The 19,062-nt window shown below is 44.3% G+C and overlaps 1 pseudogene; it reads right to left on the reverse strand.

The window, feature by feature from the left end:
• The window catches only part of LOC124020875, a 131,918-nt pseudogene that overhangs the window by 103,752 nt on the left and 9,104 nt on the right, over positions 1–19,062 (reverse strand).

A 19,062-nucleotide genomic window follows, 5' to 3' on the forward strand; every position in this document is an offset into this window, starting at 1 on the left:
AACCTCACCCGACCCCAACTCTAACCTCACCCGACCCTAACTCTAACCTAAACCTAACCCCACCTTAACCCCACCAACTCTAACCCCACCCGACCCTAACTCTAGACTGTGATGATGTATTTAGTGAATATTTAGGCCTGTTGAACAGTAGACTGTGATGATGTATTTAGTGAATATTTAGGCCTGTTGAACAGTAGACTGTGATGATGTATTTAGTGAATATTTAGGCCTGTTGAACAGTAGACTGTGATGATGCAGCTCTCTACTGCCCTTTCATCATGTTGAACCACCATTCTCCTTTCACCAAGTAGAATACAAGGATTTGCATTTCTGGGCCTGTTATAGTCTGGGCCTGTTACAGTCTGGGCCTGTTACAGTCTGGGCCTGTTACAGTCTGGGCCTGTTCTAGTCTGTTATAGTCTAGGCCTGATATAGTCTGTTATAGTCTGCTATAGTCTGGGCCTGTTATAGTCTGCTATAGTCTGGGCCGGTTACAGTCTGGGCCTGTTATAGTCTGTTATAGTCTGCTATAGTCTGGGCCTGTTACAGTCTGGGCCTGTTATAGTCTGTTATAGTCTGCTATAGTCTGGGCCTGTTACAGTCTGGGCCTGTTATAGTCTGCTATAGTCTGGGCCTGTTACAGTCTGGGCCTGTTATAGTCTGTTATAGTCTGCTATAGTCTGGGCCTGTTACAGTCTGGGCCTGTTACAGTCTGGGCCTGTTACAGTCTGGGCCTGTTACAGTCTGTTATAGTCTGTTATAGTCTGGGCCTGTTACAGTCTGGGCCTGTTATAGTCTGGGCCTGTTACAGTCTGGGCCTGTTACAGTCTGGGCCTGTTACAGTCTGTTATAGTCTAGGCCTGATATAGTCTGTTATAGTCTGGGCCTGTTATAGTCTGGGCCTGTTACAGTCTGGGCCTGTTACAGTCTGGGCCTGTTACAGTCTGGGCCTGTTACAGTCTGGGCCTGTTACAGTCTGGGCCTGTTACAGTCTGTTATAGTCTAGGCCTGATATAGTCTGTTATAGTCTGGGCCTGTTATAGTCTGGGCCTGCTATAGTCTGGGCCTGCTATAGTCTGGGCCTGCTATAGTCTGGGCCTGCTATAGTCTGGGCCTGCTATAGTCTGTTATAGTCTGGGCCTGTTATAGTCTGTTATAGTCTAGGCCTGATATAGTCTGTTATAGTCTGGGCCTGTTATAGTCTGTTGTAGTCTGGGCCTGTTATAGTCTGGGCCTGATATAGTCTGTTATAGTCTGGGCCTGCTATAGTCTGTTATAGTCTGGGCCTGTTATAGTCTGGGCCTGTTATAGTCTGGGCCTGTTATAGTCTGGGCCTGTTATAGTCTGGGCCTGATATAGTCTGTTATAGTCTGGGCCTGCTATAGTCTGGGCCTGATATAGTCTGTTGTAATCTGGGCCTGTTATAGTCTGGGCCTGCTATAGTCTGTTATAGTCTGGGCCTGTTACAGTCTGTTATAGTCTGTTATAGTCTGTTATAGTCTGTTATAGTCTGTTATAGTCTGTTATAGTCTGGGCCTGATATAGTCTGTTATAGTCTGGGCCTGCTATAGTCTGTTATAGTCTGGGCCTGCTATAGTCTGTTATAGTCTGGGCCTGATATAGTCTGTTATAGTCTGCTATAGTCTGTTATAGTCTGTTATAGTCTGTTATAGTCTGCTATAGTCTGGGCCTGATATAGTCTGCTATAGTCTGGGCCTGTTATAGTCTGTTATAGTCTGTTATCGTCTGGGCCTGATATAGTCTGCTATAGTCTGGGCCTGTAATAGTCTGTTATAGTCTGTTATCGTCTGTTAGTCTGTTATAGTCTGTTAGTCTGTTATAGTCTGCTATAGTCTGGGCCTGATATAGTCTGTTATAGTCTGGGCCTGCTATAGTCTGGGCCTGCTATAGTCTGGGCCTGATATAGTCTGTTGTAATCTGGGCCTGTTATAGTCTGGGCCTGATATAGTCTGTTATAGTCTGGGCCTGATATAGTCTGTTATAGTCTGGGCCTGCTATAGTCTGGGCCTGATATAGTCTGTTGTAATCTGGGCCTGTTATAGTCTGGGCCTGTTATAGTCTGTTATCGTCTGGGCCTGATATAGTCTGCTATAGTCTGGGCCTGTAATAGTCTGTTATAGTCTGTTATCGTCTGTTAGTCTGTTATAGTCTGTTAGTCTGTTATAGTCTGCTATAGTCTGGGCCTGATATAGTCTGTTATAGTCTGGGCCTGCTATAGTCTGGGCCTGCTATAGTCTGTTGTAATCTGGGCCTGTTATAGTCTGGGCCTGATATAGTCTGTTATAGTCTGGGCCTGCTATAGTCTGGGCCTGATATAGTCTGTTGTAATCTGGGCCTGTTATAGTCTGGGCCTGATATAGTCTGTTATAGTCTGGGCCTGCTATAGTCTGTTATAGTCTGGGCCTGTTACAGTCTGTTATAGTCTGTTATAGTCTGTTATAGTCTGTTATAGTCTGTTATAGTCTGTTATAGTCTGGGCCTGATATAGTCTGTTATAGTCTGGGCCTGCTATAGTCTGTTATAGTCTGGGCCTGATATAGTCTGTTATAGTCTGGGCCTGCTATTGTCTGTTATAGTCTGTTATAGTCTGCTATAGTCTGGGCCTGATATAGTCTGCTATAGTCTGGGCCTGTTATAGTCTGTTATAGTCTGTTATCGTCTGGGCCTGATATAGTCTGCTATAGTCTGGGCCTGTTATAGTCTGTTATAGTCTGTTATCGTCTGTTAGTCTGTTATAGTCTGTTAGTCTGTTATAGTCTGCTATAGTCTGGGCCTGATATAGTCTGTTATAGTCTGGGCCTGTTATAGTCTGAGTCTGTTATAGTCTGGGCCTGTTATAGTCTGGGCCTGTTATAGTCTGTTATAGTCTGGGCCTGCTATAGTCTGTTATAGTCTGGGCCTGCTATAGTCTGTTATAGTCTGGGCCTGCTATAGTCTGTTATAGTCTGGGCCTGCTATAGTCTGGGCCTGCTATAGTCTGTTATAGTCTGGGCCTGTTATAGTCTGTTATAGTCTGGGCCTGTTATAGTCTGTTATAGTCTGGGCCTGCTATAGTCTGTTATAGTCTGGGCCTGCTATAGTCTGTTATAGTCTGGGCCTGCTATAGTCTGTTATAGTCTGGGCCTGCTATAGTCTGTTATAGTCTGGGCCTGCTATAGTCTGGGCCTGCTATAGTCTGTTATAGTCTAGGCCTGCTATAGTCTGTTATAGTCTGGGCCTGCTATAGTCTGTTATAGTCTGGGCCTGCTATAGTCTGTTATAGTCTGGGCCTGCTATAGTCTGTTATAGTCTGGGCCTGCTATAGTCTGTTATAGTCTGGGCCTGCTATAGTCTGTTATAGTCTGGGCCTGCTATAGTCTGTTATAGTCTGGGCCTGCTATAGTCTGTTATAGTCTGGGCCTGCTATAGTCTGTTATAGTCTGGGCCTGCTATAGTCTGTTATAGTCTGGGCCTGCTATAGTCTGTTATAGTCTGGGCCTGCTATAGTCTGTTATAGTCTGGGCCTGCTATAGTCTGTTATAGTCTGGGCCTGCTATAGTCTGTTACAGTCTGTTATAGTCTGGGCCTGCTATAGTCTGTTATAGTCTGGGCCTGTTATAGTCTGTTACAGTCTGTTATAGTCTGGGCCTGCTATAGTCTGTTATAGTCTGGGCCTGCTATAGTCTGTTATAGTCTGTTATAGTCTGGGCCTGCTATAGTCTGTTATAGTCTGTTATAGTCTGCTATAGTCTGCTATAGTCTGTTATAGTCTGCTATAGTCTGCTATAGTCTGTTATAGTCTGGGCCTGCTATAGTCTGTTATAGTCTGGGCCTGCTATAGTCTGTTATAGTCTGTTATAGTCTGTTATAGTCTGTTATAGTCTGTTATAGTCTGTTATAGTCTGTTATAGTCTGTTATAGTCTGTTATAGTCTGTTATAGTCTGTTATAGTCTGCTATAGTCTGCTATAGTCTGCTATAGTCTGCTATAGTCTGTTATAGTCTGTTACAGTCTGTTATAGTCTGTTACAGTCTGTTACAGTCTGTTATAGTCTGTTACAGTCTGTTATAGTCTGGGCCTGCTATAGTCTGTTACAGTCTGTTATAGTCTGTTACAGTCTGTTATAGTCTGGGCCTGCTATAGTCTGTTATAGTCTGGGCCTGTTATAGTCTGGGCCTGCTATAGTCTGTTATAGTCTGTTATAGTCTGTTATAGTCTGTTATAGTCTGGGCCTGCTATAGTCTGTTATAGTCTGTTATAGTCTGCTATAGTCTGGGCCTGATATAGTCTGCTATAGTCTGGGCCTGTTATAGTCTGTTATAGTCTGTTATCGTCTGGGCCTGATATAGTCTGCTATAGTCTGGGCCTGTTATAGTCTGTTATAGTCTGTTAGTCTGTTAGTCTGTTATAGTCTGTTAGTCTGTTATAGTCTGCTATAGTCTGGGCCTGATATAGTCTGTTATAGTCTGGGCCTGTTATAGTCTGAGTCTGTTATAGTCTGGGCCTGTTATAGTCTGGGCCTGTTATAGTCTGTTATAGTCTGGGCCTGCTATAGTCTGTTATAGTCTGGGCCTGCTATAGTCTGTTATAGTCTGGGCCTGCTATAGTCTGTTATAGTCTGGGCCTGCTATAGTCTGGGCCTGCTATAGTCTGTTATAGTCTGGGCCTGTTATAGTCTGTTATAGTCTGGGCCTGTTATAGTCTGTTATAGTCTGGGCCTGCTATAGTCTGTTATAGTCTGGGCCTGCTATAGTCTGTTATAGTCTGGGCCTGCTATAGTCTGTTATAGTCTGGGCCTGCTATAGTCTGTTATAGTCTGGGCCTGCTATAGTCTGTTATAGTCTGGGCCTGCTATAGTCTGTTATAGTCTGGGCCTGCTATAGTCTGTTATAGTCTAGGCCTGCTATAGTCTGTTATAGTCTGGGCCTGCTATAGTCTGTTATAGTCTGGGCCTGCTATAGTCTGTTATAGTCTGGGCCTGCTATAGTCTGTTATAGTCTGGGCCTGCTATAGTCTGTTATAGTCTGGGCCTGCTATAGTCTGTTATAGTCTGGGCCTGCTATAGTCTGTTATAGTCTGGGCCTGCTATAGTCTGTTATAGTCTGGGCCTGCTGCTATAGTCTGTTATAGTCTGGGCCTGCTATAGTCTGTTATAGTCTGGGCCTGCTATAGTCTGTTATAGTCTGGGCCTGCTATAGTCTGTTATAGTCTGGGCCTGCTATAGTCTGTTATAGTCTGGGCCTGCTATAGTCTGTTACAGTCTGTTATAGTCTGGGCCTGCTATAGTCTGTTATAGTCTGGGCCTGTTATAGTCTGTTACAGTCTGTTATAGTCTGGGCCTGCTATAGTCTGTTATAGTCTGGGCCTGCTATAGTCTGTTATAGTCTGTTATAGTCTGGGCCTGCTATAGTCTGTTATAGTCTGTTATAGTCTGCTATAGTCTGCTATAGTCTGCTATAGTCTGCTATAGTCTGCTATAGTCTGGGCCTGCTATAGTCTGTTATAGTCTGGGCCTGCTATAGTCTGTTATAGTCTGTTATAGTCTGTTATAGTCTGTTATAGTCTGTTATAGTCTGTTATAGTCTGCTATAGTCTGCTATAGTCTGCTATAGTCTGCTATAGTCTGCTATAGTCTGTTACAGTCTGTTACAGTCTGTTATAGTCTGTTACAGTCTGTTACAGTCTGTTATAGTCTGTTACAGTCTGTTATAGTCTGGGCCTGCTATAGTCTGTTACAGTCTGTTATAGTCTGTTACAGTCTGTTATAGTCTGGGCCTGCTATAGTCTGTTATAGTCTGTTATAGTCTGGGCCTGATATAGTCTGTTATAGTCTGGGCCTGTTATAGTCTGGGCCTGCTATAGTCTGTTATAGTCTGTTATAGTCTGTTATAGTCTGTTATAGTCTGGGCCTGCTATAGTCTGGGCCTGCTATAGTCTGGGCCTGCTATAGTCTGTTATAGTCTGGGCCTGCTATAGTCTGTTATAGTCTGTTATAGTCTGGGCCTGCTATAGTCTGTTATAGTCTGGGCCTGTTACAGTCTGTTATAGTCTGTTATAGTCTGGGCCTGCTATAGTCTGTTATAGTCTGGGCCTGCTATAGTCTGTTATAGTCTGGGCCTGCTATAGTCTGTTATAGTCTGGGCCTGCTATAGTCTGTTATAGTCTGGGCCTGCTATAGTCTGTTATAGTCTGGGCCTGCTATAGTCTGTTATAGTCTGGGCCTGCTATAGTCTGTTATAGTCTGGGCCTGCTATAGTCTGTTATAGTCTGTTATAGTCTGGGCCTGCTATAGTCTGTTATAGTCTGTTATAGTCTGGGCCTGCTATAGTCTGTTATAGTCTGTTATAGTCTGGGCCTGCTATAGTCTGTTATAGTCTGGGCCTGCTATAGTCTGTTATAGTCTGTTATAGTCTGTTATAGTCTGTTATAGTCTGTTATAGTCTGTTATAGTCTGTTATAGTCTGTTATAGTCTGTTATAGTCTGCTACAGTCTGTTACAGTCTGTTACAGTCTGTTACAGTCTGTTACAGTCTGTTACAGTCTGTTACAGTCTGTTATAGTCTGGGCCTGCTATAGTTTGTTATAGTCTGTTATAGTCTGGGCCTGTTATAGTCTGTTATAGTCTGGGCCTGCTATAGTCTGTTATAGTCTGTTATAGTCTGTTATAGTCTGTTATAGTCTGTTATAGTCTGTTATAGTCTGTTATAGTCTGGGCCTGCTATAGTCTGGGCCTGCTATAGTCTGTTATAGTCTGTTATAGTCTGGGCCTGCTATAGTCTGTTATAGTCTGGGCCTGCTATAGTCTGTTATAGTCTGCTATAGTCTGTTATAGTCTGGGCCTGCTATAGTCTGTTATAGTCTGCTATAGTCTGTTATAGTCTGCTATAGTCTGTTATAGTCTGGGCCTGCTATAGTCTGTTATAGTCTGTTATAGTCTGGGCCTGCTATAGTCTGTTATAGTCTGTTATAGTCTGGGCCTGATATAGTCTGTTATAGTCTGGGCCTGATATAGTCTGTTATAGTCTGGGCCTGCTATAGTCTGTTATAGTCTGCTATAGTCTGTTATAGTCTGTTATAGTCTGTTATAGTCTGTTATAGTCTGTTATAGTCTGTTATAGTCTGTTATAGTCTGTTATAGTCTGTTATAGTCTGTTATAGTCTGGGCCTGCTATAGTCTGTTATAGTCTGGGCCTGCTATAGTCTGTTATAGTCTGGGCCTGCTATAGTCTGTTATAGTCTGGGCCTGCTATAGTCTGTTATAGTCTGGGCCTGTTACAGTCTGGGCCTGTTACAGTCTGGGCCTGTTACAGTCTGGGCCTGTTCTAGTCTGTTATAGTCTAGGCCTGATATAGTCTGTTATAGTCTGCTATAGTCTGGGCCTGTTATAGTCTGCTATAGTCTGGGCCGGTTACAGTCTGGGCCTGTTATAGTCTGTTATAGTCTGCTATAGTCTGGGCCTGTTACAGTCTGGGCCTGTTATAGTCTGTTATAGTCTGCTATAGTCTGGGCCTGTTACAGTCTGGGCCTGTTATAGTCTGCTATAGTCTGGGCCTGTTACAGTCTGGGCCTGTTATAGTCTGTTATAGTCTGCTATAGTCTGGGCCTGTTACAGTCTGGGCCTGTTACAGTCTGGGCCTGTTACAGTCTGGGCCTGTTACAGTCTGTTATAGTCTGTTATAGTCTGGGCCTGTTACAGTCTGGGCCTGTTATAGTCTGGGCCTGTTACAGTCTGGGCCTGTTACAGTCTGGGCCTGTTACAGTCTGTTATAGTCTAGGCCTGATATAGTCTGTTATAGTCTGGGCCTGTTATAGTCTGGGCCTGTTACAGTCTGGGCCTGTTACAGTCTGGGCCTGTTACAGTCTGGGCCTGTTACAGTCTGGGCCTGTTACAGTCTGTTATAGTCTAGGCCTGATATAGTCTGTTATAGTCTGGGCCTGTTATAGTCTGGGCCTGCTATAGTCTGGGCCTGCTATAGTCTGGGCCTGCTATAGTCTGGGCCTGCTATAGTCTGGGCCTGCTATAGTCTGTTATAGTCTGGGCCTGTTATAGTCTGTTGTAGTCTAGGCCTGATATAGTCTGTTATAGTCTGGGCCTGTTATAGTCTGTTGTAGTCTGGGCCTGTTATAGTCTGGGCCTGATATAGTCTGTTATAGTCTGGGCCTGCTATAGTCTGTTATAGTCTGGGCCTGTTATAGTCTGGGCCTGTTATAGTCTGGGCCTGTTATAGTCTGGGCCTGTTATAGTCTGGGCCTGATATAGTCTGTTATAGTCTGGGCCTGCTATAGTCTGGGCCTGATATAGTCTGTTGTAATCTGGGCCTGTTATAGTCTGGGCCTGCTATAGTCTGTTATAGTCTGGGCCTGTTACAGTCTGTTATAGTCTGTTATAGTCTGTTATAGTCTGTTATAGTCTGTTATAGTCTGTTATAGTCTGTTATAGTCTGGGCCTGATATAGTCTGTTATAGTCTGGGCCTGCTATAGTCTGTTATAGTCTGGGCCTGCTATAGTCTGTTATAGTCTGGGCCTGATATAGTCTGTTATAGTCTGCTATAGTCTGTTATAGTCTGTTATAGTCTGTTATAGTCTGCTATAGTCTGGGCCTGATATAGTCTGCTATAGTCTGGGCCTGTTATAGTCTGTTATAGTCTGTTATCGTCTGGGCCTGATATAGTCTGCTATAGTCTGGGCCTGTAATAGTCTGTTATAGTCTGTTATCGTCTGTTAGTCTGTTATAGTCTGTTAGTCTGTTATAGTCTGCTATAGTCTGGGCCTGATATAGTCTGTTATAGTCTGGGCCTGCTATAGTCTGGGCCTGCTATAGTCTGGGCCTGATATAGTCTGTTGTAATCTGGGCCTGTTATAGTCTGGGCCTGATATAGTCTGTTATAGTCTGGGCCTGATATAGTCTGTTATAGTCTGGGCCTGCTATAGTCTGGGCCTGATATAGTCTGTTGTAATCTGGGCCTGTTATAGTCTGGGCCTGTTATAGTCTGTTATCGTCTGGGCCTGATATAGTCTGCTATAGTCTGGGCCTGTAATAGTCTGTTATAGTCTGTTATCGTCTGTTAGTCTGTTATAGTCTGTTAGTCTGTTATAGTCTGCTATAGTCTGGGCCTGATATAGTCTGTTATAGTCTGGGCCTGCTATAGTCTGGGCCTGCTATAGTCTGGGCCTGCTATAGTCTGTTGTAATCTGGGCCTGATATAGTCTGTTATAGTCTGGGCCTGATATAGTCTGTTATAGTCTGGGCCTGCTATAGTCTGGGCCTGATATAGTCTGTTGTAATCTGGGCCTGTTATAGTCTGGGCCTGATATAGTCTGTTATAGTCTGGGCCTGCTATAGTCTGTTATAGTCTGGGCCTGTTACAGTCTGTTATAGTCTGTTATAGTCTGTTATAGTCTGTTATAGTCTGTTATAGTCTGTTATAGTCTGGGCCTGATATAGTCTGTTATAGTCTGGGCCTGCTATAGTCTGTTATAGTCTGGGCCTGATATAGTCTGTTATAGTCTGGGCCTGCTATAGTCTGTTATAGTCTGTTATAGTCTGCTATAGTCTGGGCCTGATATAGTCTGCTATAGTCTGGGCCTGTTATAGTCTGTTATAGTCTGCTATAGTCTGGGCCTGTTATAGTCTGTTATAGTCTGTTATCGTCTGGGCCTGATATAGTCTGCTATAGTCTGGGCCTGTTATAGTCTGTTATAGTCTGTTATCGTCTGTTAGTCTGTTATAGTCTGTTAGTCTGTTATAGTCTGCTATAGTCTGGGCCTGATATAGTCTGTTATAGTCTGGGCCTGTTATAGTCTGAGTCTGTTATAGTCTGGGCCTGTTATAGTCTGGGCCTGTTATAGTCTGTTATAGTCTGGGCCTGCTATAGTCTGTTATAGTCTGGGCCTGCTATAGTCTGTTATAGTCTGGGCCTGCTATAGTCTGTTATAGTCTGGGCCTGCTATAGTCTGGGCCTGCTATAGTCTGTTATAGTCTGGGCCTGTTATAGTCTGTTATAGTCTGGGCCTGTTATAGTCTGTTATAGTCTGGGCCTGCTATAGTCTGTTATAGTCTGGGCCTGCTATAGTCTGTTATAGTCTGGGCCTGCTATAGTCTGTTATAGTCTGGGCCTGCTATAGTCTGTTATAGTCTGGGCCTGCTATAGTCTGGGCCTGCTATAGTCTGTTATAGTCTAGGCCTGCTATAGTCTGTTATAGTCTGGGCCTGCTATAGTCTGTTATAGTCTGGGCCTGCTATAGTCTGTTATAGTCTGGGCCTGCTATAGTCTGTTATAGTCTGGGCCTGCTATAGTCTGTTATAGTCTGGGCCTGCTATAGTCTGTTATAGTCTGGGCCTGCTATAGTCTGTTATAGTCTGGGCCTGCTATAGTCTGTTATAGTCTGGGCCTGCTATAGTCTGTTATAGTCTGGGCCTGCTATAGTCTGTTATAGTCTGGGCCTGCTATAGTCTGTTATAGTCTGGGCCTGCTATAGTCTGTTATAGTCTGGGCCTGCTATAGTCTGTTATAGTCTGGGCCTGCTATAGTCTGTTACAGTCTGTTATAGTCTGGGCCTGCTATAGTCTGTTATAGTCTGGGCCTGTTATAGTCTGTTACAGTCTGTTATAGTCTGGGCCTGCTATAGTCTGTTATAGTCTGGGCCTGCTATAGTCTGTTATAGTCTGTTATAGTCTGGGCCTGCTATAGTCTGTTATAGTCTGTTATAGTCTGCTATAGTCTGCTATAGTCTGTTATAGTCTGCTATAGTCTGCTATAGTCTGTTATAGTCTGGGCCTGCTATAGTCTGTTATAGTCTGGGCCTGCTATAGTCTGTTATAGTCTGTTATAGTCTGTTATAGTCTGTTATAGTCTGTTATAGTCTGTTATAGTCTGTTATAGTCTGTTATAGTCTGTTATAGTCTGCTATAGTCTGCTATAGTCTGCTATAGTCTGCTATAGTCTGTTATAGTCTGTTACAGTCTGTTATAGTCTGTTACAGTCTGTTACAGTCTGTTATAGTCTGTTACAGTCTGTTATAGTCTGGGCCTGCTATAGTCTGTTACAGTCTGTTATAGTCTGTTACAGTCTGTTATAGTCTGGGCCTGCTATAGTCTGTTATAGTCTGGGCCTGTTATAGTCTGGGCCTGCTATAGTCTGTTATAGTCTGTTATAGTCTGTTATAGTCTGTTATAGTCTGGGCCTGCTATAGTCTGTTATAGTCTGTTATAGTCTGCTATAGTCTGGGCCTGATATAGTCTGCTATAGTCTGGGCCTGTTATAGTCTGTTATAGTCTGTTATCGTCTGGGCCTGATATAGTCTGCTATAGTCTGGGCCTGTTATAGTCTGTTATAGTCTGTTATCGTCTGTTAGTCTGTTATAGTCTGTTAGTCTGTTATAGTCTGCTATAGTCTGGGCCTGATATAGTCTGTTATAGTCTGGGCCTGTTATAGTCTGAGTCTGTTATAGTCTGGGCCTGTTATAGTCTGGGCCTGTTATAGTCTGTTATAGTCTGGGCCTGCTATAGTCTGTTATAGTCTGGGCCTGCTATAGTCTGTTATAGTCTGGGCCTGCTATAGTCTGTTATAGTCTGGGCCTGCTATAGTCTGGGCCTGCTATAGTCTGTTATAGTCTGGGCCTGTTATAGTCTGTTATAGTCTGGGCCTGTTATAGTCTGTTATAGTCTGGGCCTGCTATAGTCTGTTATAGTCTGGGCCTGCTATAGTCTGTTATAGTCTGGGCCTGCTATAGTCTGTTATAGTCTGGGCCTGCTATAGTCTGTTATAGTCTGGGCCTGCTATAGTCTGTTATAGTCTGGGCCTGCTATAGTCTGTTATAGTCTAGGCCTGCTATAGTCTGTTATAGTCTGGGCCTGCTATAGTCTGTTATAGTCTGGGCCTGCTATAGTCTGTTATAGTCTGGGCCTGCTATAGTCTGTTATAGTCTGGGCCTGCTATAGTCTGTTATAGTCTGGGCCTGCTATAGTCTGTTATAGTCTGGGCCTGCTATAGTCTGTTATAGTCTGGGCCTGCTATAGTCTGTTATAGTCTGGGCCTGCTATAGTCTGTTATAGTCTGGGCCTGCTATAGTCTGTTATAGTCTGGGCCTGCTATAGTCTGTTATAGTCTGGGCCTGCTATAGTCTGTTATAGTCTGGGCCTGCTATAGTCTGTTATAGTCTGGGCCTGCTATAGTCTGTTACAGTCTGTTATAGTCTGGGCCTGCTATAGTCTGTTATAGTCTGGGCCTGTTATAGTCTGTTACAGTCTGTTATAGTCTGGGCCTGCTATAGTCTGTTATAGTCTGGGCCTGCTATAGTCTGTTATAGTCTGTTATAGTCTGGGCCTGCTATAGTCTGTTATAGTCTGTTATAGTCTGCTATAGTCTGCTATAGTCTGCTATAGTCTGCTATAGTCTGTTATAGTCTGGGCCTGCTATAGTCTGTTATAGTCTGGGCCTGCTATAGTCTGTTATAGTCTGTTATAGTCTGTTATAGTCTGTTATAGTCTGTTATAGTCTGTTATAGTCTGCTATAGTCTGCTATAGTCTGCTATAGTCTGCTATAGTCTGCTATAGTCTGTTACAGTCTGTTACAGTCTGTTATAGTCTGTTACAGTCTGTTACAGTCTGTTATAGTCTGTTACAGTCTGTTATAGTCTGGGCCTGCTATAGTCTGTTACAGTCTGTTATAGTCTGTTACAGTCTGTTATAGTCTGGGCCTGCTATAGTCTGTTATAGTCTGTTATAGTCTGGGCCTGATATAGTCTGTTATAGTCTGGGCCTGTTATAGTCTGGGCCTGCTATAGTCTGTTATAGTCTGTTATAGTCTGTTATAGTCTGTTATAGTCTGGGCCTGCTATAGTCTGGGCCTGCTATAGTCTGGGCCTGCTATAGTCTGTTATAGTCTGGGCCTGCTATAGTCTGTTATAGTCTGTTATAGTCTGGGCCTGCTATAGTCTGTTATAGTCTGGGCCTGTTACAGTCTGTTATAGTCTGTTATAGTCTGGGCCTGCTATAGTCTGTTATAGTCTGGGCCTGCTATAGTCTGTTATAGTCTGGGCCTGCTATAGTCTGTTATAGTCTGGGCCTGCTATAGTCTGTTATAGTCTGGGCCTGCTATAGTCTGTTATAGTCTGGGCCTGCTATAGTCTGTTATAGTCTGTTATAGTCTGGGCCTGCTATAGTCTGTTATAGTCTGTTATAGTCTGGGCCTGCTATAGTCTGTTATAGTCTGTTATAGTCTGGGCCTGCTATAGTCTGTTATAGTCTGGGCCTGCTATAGTCTGTTATAGTCTGTTATAGTCTGTTATAGTCTGTTATAGTCTGTTATAGTCTGTTATAGTCTGTTATAGTCTGTTATAGTCTGTTATAGTCTGTTATAGTCTGCTACAGTCTGTTACAGTCTGTTACAGTCTGTTACAGTCTGTTACAGTCTGTTACAGTCTGTTACAGTCTGTTATAGTCTGGGCCTGCTATAGTTTGTTATAGTCTGTTATAGTCTGGGCCTGTTATAGTCTGTTATAGTCTGGGCCTGCTATAGTCTGTTATAGTCTGTTATAGTCTGTTATAGTCTGTTATAGTCTGTTATAGTCTGTTATAGTCTGTTATAGTCTGGGCCTGCTATAGTCTGGGCCTGCTATAGTCTGGGCCTGCTATAGTCTGTTATAGTCTGTTATAGTCTGGGCCTGCTATAGTCTGTTATAGTCTGGGCCTGCTATAGTCTGTTATAGTCTGCTATAGTCTGTTATAGTCTGGGCCTGCTATAGTCTGTTATAGTCTGCTATAGTCTGTTATAGTCTGCTATAGTCTGTTATAGTCTGGGCCTGCTATAGTCTGTTATAGTCTGTTATAGTCTGGGCCTGCTATAGTCTGTTATAGTCTGTTATAGTCTGGGCCTGATATAGTCTGTTATAGTCTGGGCCTGATATAGTCTGTTATAGTCTGGGCCTGCTATAGTCTGTTATAGTCTGCTATAGTCTGTTATAGTCTGTTATAGTCTGTTATAGTCTGTTATAGTCTGTTATAGTCTGTTATAGTCTGTTATAGTCTGTTATAGTCTGGGCCTGCTATAGTCTGTTATAGTCTGGGCCTGCTATAGTCTGTTATAGTCTGGGCCTGCTATAGTCTGTTATAGTCTGGGCCTGCTATAGTCTGTTATAGTCTGGGCCTGTTACAGTCTGTTACAGTCTGTTATAGTCTGGGCCTGTTATAGTCTGTTATAGTCTGTTATAGTCTGGGTCTGTTATAGTCTTGATGTGTTTGTATTTGGTAGACGTTTGGTTGCTACTATTGTTCTTTATTTTGATGTTGACGTCTACAGAATGTCCCGTTTGTCTCTGTAAACCACCCGTTGGTTTAAATATCCACCTACACTATGTAGGTGCAGTTGTAAATAAAACCTTCATGTTGTTGCACTGTATTTGGCCCTAAAACTGATGCTTATACACTAATGCCAGATGAACACAAGGAAAGATAAAACTCAATGTAGCCGATAGATATGCAAACTAATTATACATTTATGGATTTTTTGATGCATTGTTTTCCCTTTATTCAACCCGCACGCCACCCACACAATATTACATGGCCCTAAACCCACCCGCACGCCACCCACACAATATTACATGGCCCTAAACCCACCCGCACGCCACCCACACAATATTACATGGCCCTAAACCCACCCGCACGCCACCCACACAATATTACATGGCCCTAAACCCACCCGCACGCCACCCACACAATATTACATGGCCCTAAACCCACCCGCACGCCACCCACACAATATTACATGGCCCTAAACCCACCCGCACGCCACCCACACAATATTACATGGCCCTAAACCCACCCGCACGCCACCCACACAATATTACATGGCCCTAAACCCACCCGCACGCCACCCACACAATATTACATGGCCCTAAACCCACCCGCACGCCACCCACACAATATTACATGGCCCTAAACCCACCCGCACGCCACCCACACAATATTACATGGCCCTAAACCCACCCGCACGCCACCCACACAATATTACATGGCCCTAAACCCACCCGCACGCCACCCACACAATATTACATGGCCCTAAACCCACCCGCACGCCACCCACACAATATTACATGGCCCTAAACCCACCCGCACGCCACCCACACAATATTACATGGCCCTAAACCCACCCGCACGCCACCCACACAATATTACATGGCCCTAAACCCACCCGCACGCCACCCACACAATATTACATGGCCCTAAACCCACCCGCACGCCACCCACACAATATTACATGGCCCTAAACCCACCCGCACGCCACCCACACAATATTACATGGCCCTAAACCCACCCGCCCTTCATCCACACAATATTACATGGCCCTAAACCCACCCACCCTTCATCCACACAATATTACATGGCCCTAAACCCACCCGCCCTTCATCCACACAATATTACATGGCCCTAAACCCACCCGCCCTTCATCCACACAATATTACATGGCCCTAAACCCACCCTTCATCCACACAATATTACATGGCCCTAAACCCACCCGCCCTTCATCCACACAATATTACATGGCCCTAAACCCACCCGCCCTTCATCCACACAATATTACATGGCCCTAAACCCACCCACCCTTCATCCACACAATATTACATGGCCCTAAACCCACCCACCCTTCATCCACACAATATTACATGGCCCTAAACCCACCCGCCCTTCACCCACACAATATTACATGGCCCTAAACCCACCCGCCCTTCACCCACACAATATTACATGGCCCTAAACCCACCCGCCCTTCACCCACACAATATTACATGGCCCTAAACCCACCCGCCCTTCATCCACACCATATTACATGGCCCTAAACCCACCCGCCCTTCACCCACACAATATTACATGGCCCTAAACCCACCCGCCCACAGTGTCCGCGGGGGACTGCATGTTGAGTCAACCAGCACATCACTCCTAGTGTCTGCAGAGCAATACTGCCCCCTGTCAGTCACTGCAGGTAACTTCACACACACAATCTCAGAGGAGACAAATGAGTATTACCTGAAAGCCAGCTCAAACACAGAGCCACCGCTGTCGTTGCACACTGCCAGCGTAGGGTCATCGGTGAACTGAGAGAGAGAGAGGGACAACCCAGGAGTTCAGTAGAGACGACCTGAGCAGAAGACACGTTTCAATTCAACTTGACTTTTACACAGACAGACTACCTTGACATGTAAGATGGCGGTGCCGGGTGGGTGGGCGTCGGTAATGGTTCGCAGAAGCTTCCCATTGGCCAGATCCCACATGGTGATATGTCCCTTGGCGAAGCCACAGAGCAGCCGGGTGCAGTCGTGGTTGATGCTGAGGGCGGAGACGGCTCCGCTCCGCCCCTGTCGCCGTGCTTCCCAAGCACAAACGGAGAGCCTGGTTCAGATCTGAAGAAAGAAAAAAAACGCATTACCCATCAGGCAACGCACTGTGGAGCCAAGCACTATGGGAGAGGGCTCTTAACTCTTATACTGTCATAGAACAACAGACACTGGGACAGTCAGTCATTATAAACATATGGAGATCAGTCAAAACACATGTTCTGCTGACAGCATCAACCAAAAACATGCTGCACACAGTAGAGAATAACAACCACAACACATGTCTGGACCAGCATCAACCAAAAACATGCTGCACACAGTAGAGAATAACAACCACAACACATGTCTGGACCAGCATCAACCAAAAACATGCTGCACACAGTAGTGAATAACAACCACAACACATGTCTGGACCAGCATCAACCAAAAACATGCTGCACACAGTAGAGAATAACAACCACAACACATGTCTGGACCAGCATGCTGCACACAGTAGAGAATAACAACTACAACACATGTCTGGACCAGCATCAACCAAAAACATGCTGCACACAGTAGAGAATAACAACTACAACACATGTCTGGACCAGCATCAACCAAAAACATGCTGCACACAGTAGAGAATAACAACTACAACACATGTCTGGACCAGCATCAACCAAAAACATGCTGCACACAGTAGAGAATAACAACCACAACACATGTCTGGACCAGCATCAACCAAAACATGCTGCACAACACATGTCTGGACCAGCAGAGAATAACAACTACAACACATGTCTGGACCAGCATCAACCAAAAACATGCTGCACACAGTAGAGAATAACAACTACAACACATGTCTGGACCAGCATCAACCAAAAACATGCTGCACACAGTAGAGAATAACAACTACAACACATGTCTGGACCAGCATCAACCAAAAACATGCTGCACACAGTAGAGAATAACAACCACAACACATGTCTGGACCAGCATCAACCAAAAACATGCTGCACACAGTAGAGAATAACAACCACAACACATGTCTGGACCAGCATCAACCAAAAACATGCTGCACACAGTAGTGAATAACAACTACAACACATGTCTGGACCAGCATCAACCAAAAACATGCTGCACACAGTAGTGAATAACAACCACAACACATGTCTGGACCAGCATCAACCAAAACATGCTGCACACAGTAGTGAATAACAACTACAACACATGTCTGGACCAGCATCAACCAAAAAACATGCTGCACACAGTAGTGAATAACAACTACAACACATGTCTGGACCAGCATCAACCAAAAACATGCTGCACACAGTAGTGAATAACAACTACAACACATGTCTGGACCAGCATCAACCAAAAACATGCTGCACACAGTAGTGAATAACAACTACAACACATGTCTGGACCAGCATGCTGCACACAGTAGAGAATAACAACTACAACACATGTCTGGACCAGCATCAAACCAAAAACATGCTGCACACAGTAGTGAATAACAACCACAACACATGTCTGGACCAGCATGCTACACACAGTAGAGAATAACAACTACAACACATGTCTGGACCAGCATCAACCAAAAACATGCTGCACACAGTAGAGAATAACAACCACAACACATGTCTGGACCAGCATCAACCAAAAACATGCTGCACACAGTAGAGAATAACAACCACAACACATGTCTGGACCAACATGCTGCACACAGTAGAGAATAACAACCACAACACATGTCTGGACCAGCATCAACCAAAAACATGCTGCACACAGTAGAGAATAACAACCACAACACATGTCTGGACCAGCATCAACCAAAAACATGCTGCACACAGTAGTGAATAACAACTACAACACATGTCTGGACCAGCATCAACCAAAAACATGCTGCACACAGTAGTGAATAACAACTACAACACATGTCTGGACCAGCATCAACCAAAAACATGCTGCACACAGTAGTGAATAACAACTACAACACATGTCTGGACCAGCATCAACCAAAAACATGCTGCACACAGTAGTGAATAACAACTACAACACATGTCTGGACCAGCATGCTGCACACAGTAGAGAATAACAACTACAACACATGTCTGGACCAGCATCAAACCAAAAACATGCTGCACACAGTAGTGAATAACAACCACAACACATGTCTGGACCAGCATGCTACACACAGTAGAGAATAACAACTACAACACATGTCTGGACCAGCATCAACCAAAAACATGCTGCACACAGTAGAGAATAACAACCACAACACATGTCTGGACCAGCATCAACCAAAAACATGCTGCACACAGTAGAGAATAACAACCACAACACATGTCTGGACCAGCATCAACCAAAAACATGCTGCACACAGTAGAGAATAACAACCACAACACATGTCTGGACCAGCATCAACCAAAAACATGCTGCACTCAGTAGAGAATAACAACTACAACACATGTCTGGACCAGCATCAACCAAAAACATGCTGCACACAGTAGAGAATAACAACCACAACACATGTCTGGACCAGCATGCTGCACACAGTAGAGAATAACAACTACAACACATGTCTGGACCAACATGCTGCACACAGTAGAGAATAACAACCACAACACATGTCTGGACCAGCATCAACCAAAAACATGCTGCACACAGTAGAGAATAACAACCACAACACATGTCTGGACCAGCATCAACCAAAAACATGCTGCACACAGTAGTGAATAACAACTAC

Source organism: Oncorhynchus gorbuscha, unplaced genomic scaffold, assembly GCF_021184085.1.
Source record: "Oncorhynchus gorbuscha isolate QuinsamMale2020 ecotype Even-year unplaced genomic scaffold, OgorEven_v1.0 Un_scaffold_962, whole genome shotgun sequence".
Classification (NCBI taxonomy): domain Eukaryota; kingdom Metazoa; phylum Chordata; class Actinopteri; order Salmoniformes; family Salmonidae; genus Oncorhynchus; species Oncorhynchus gorbuscha.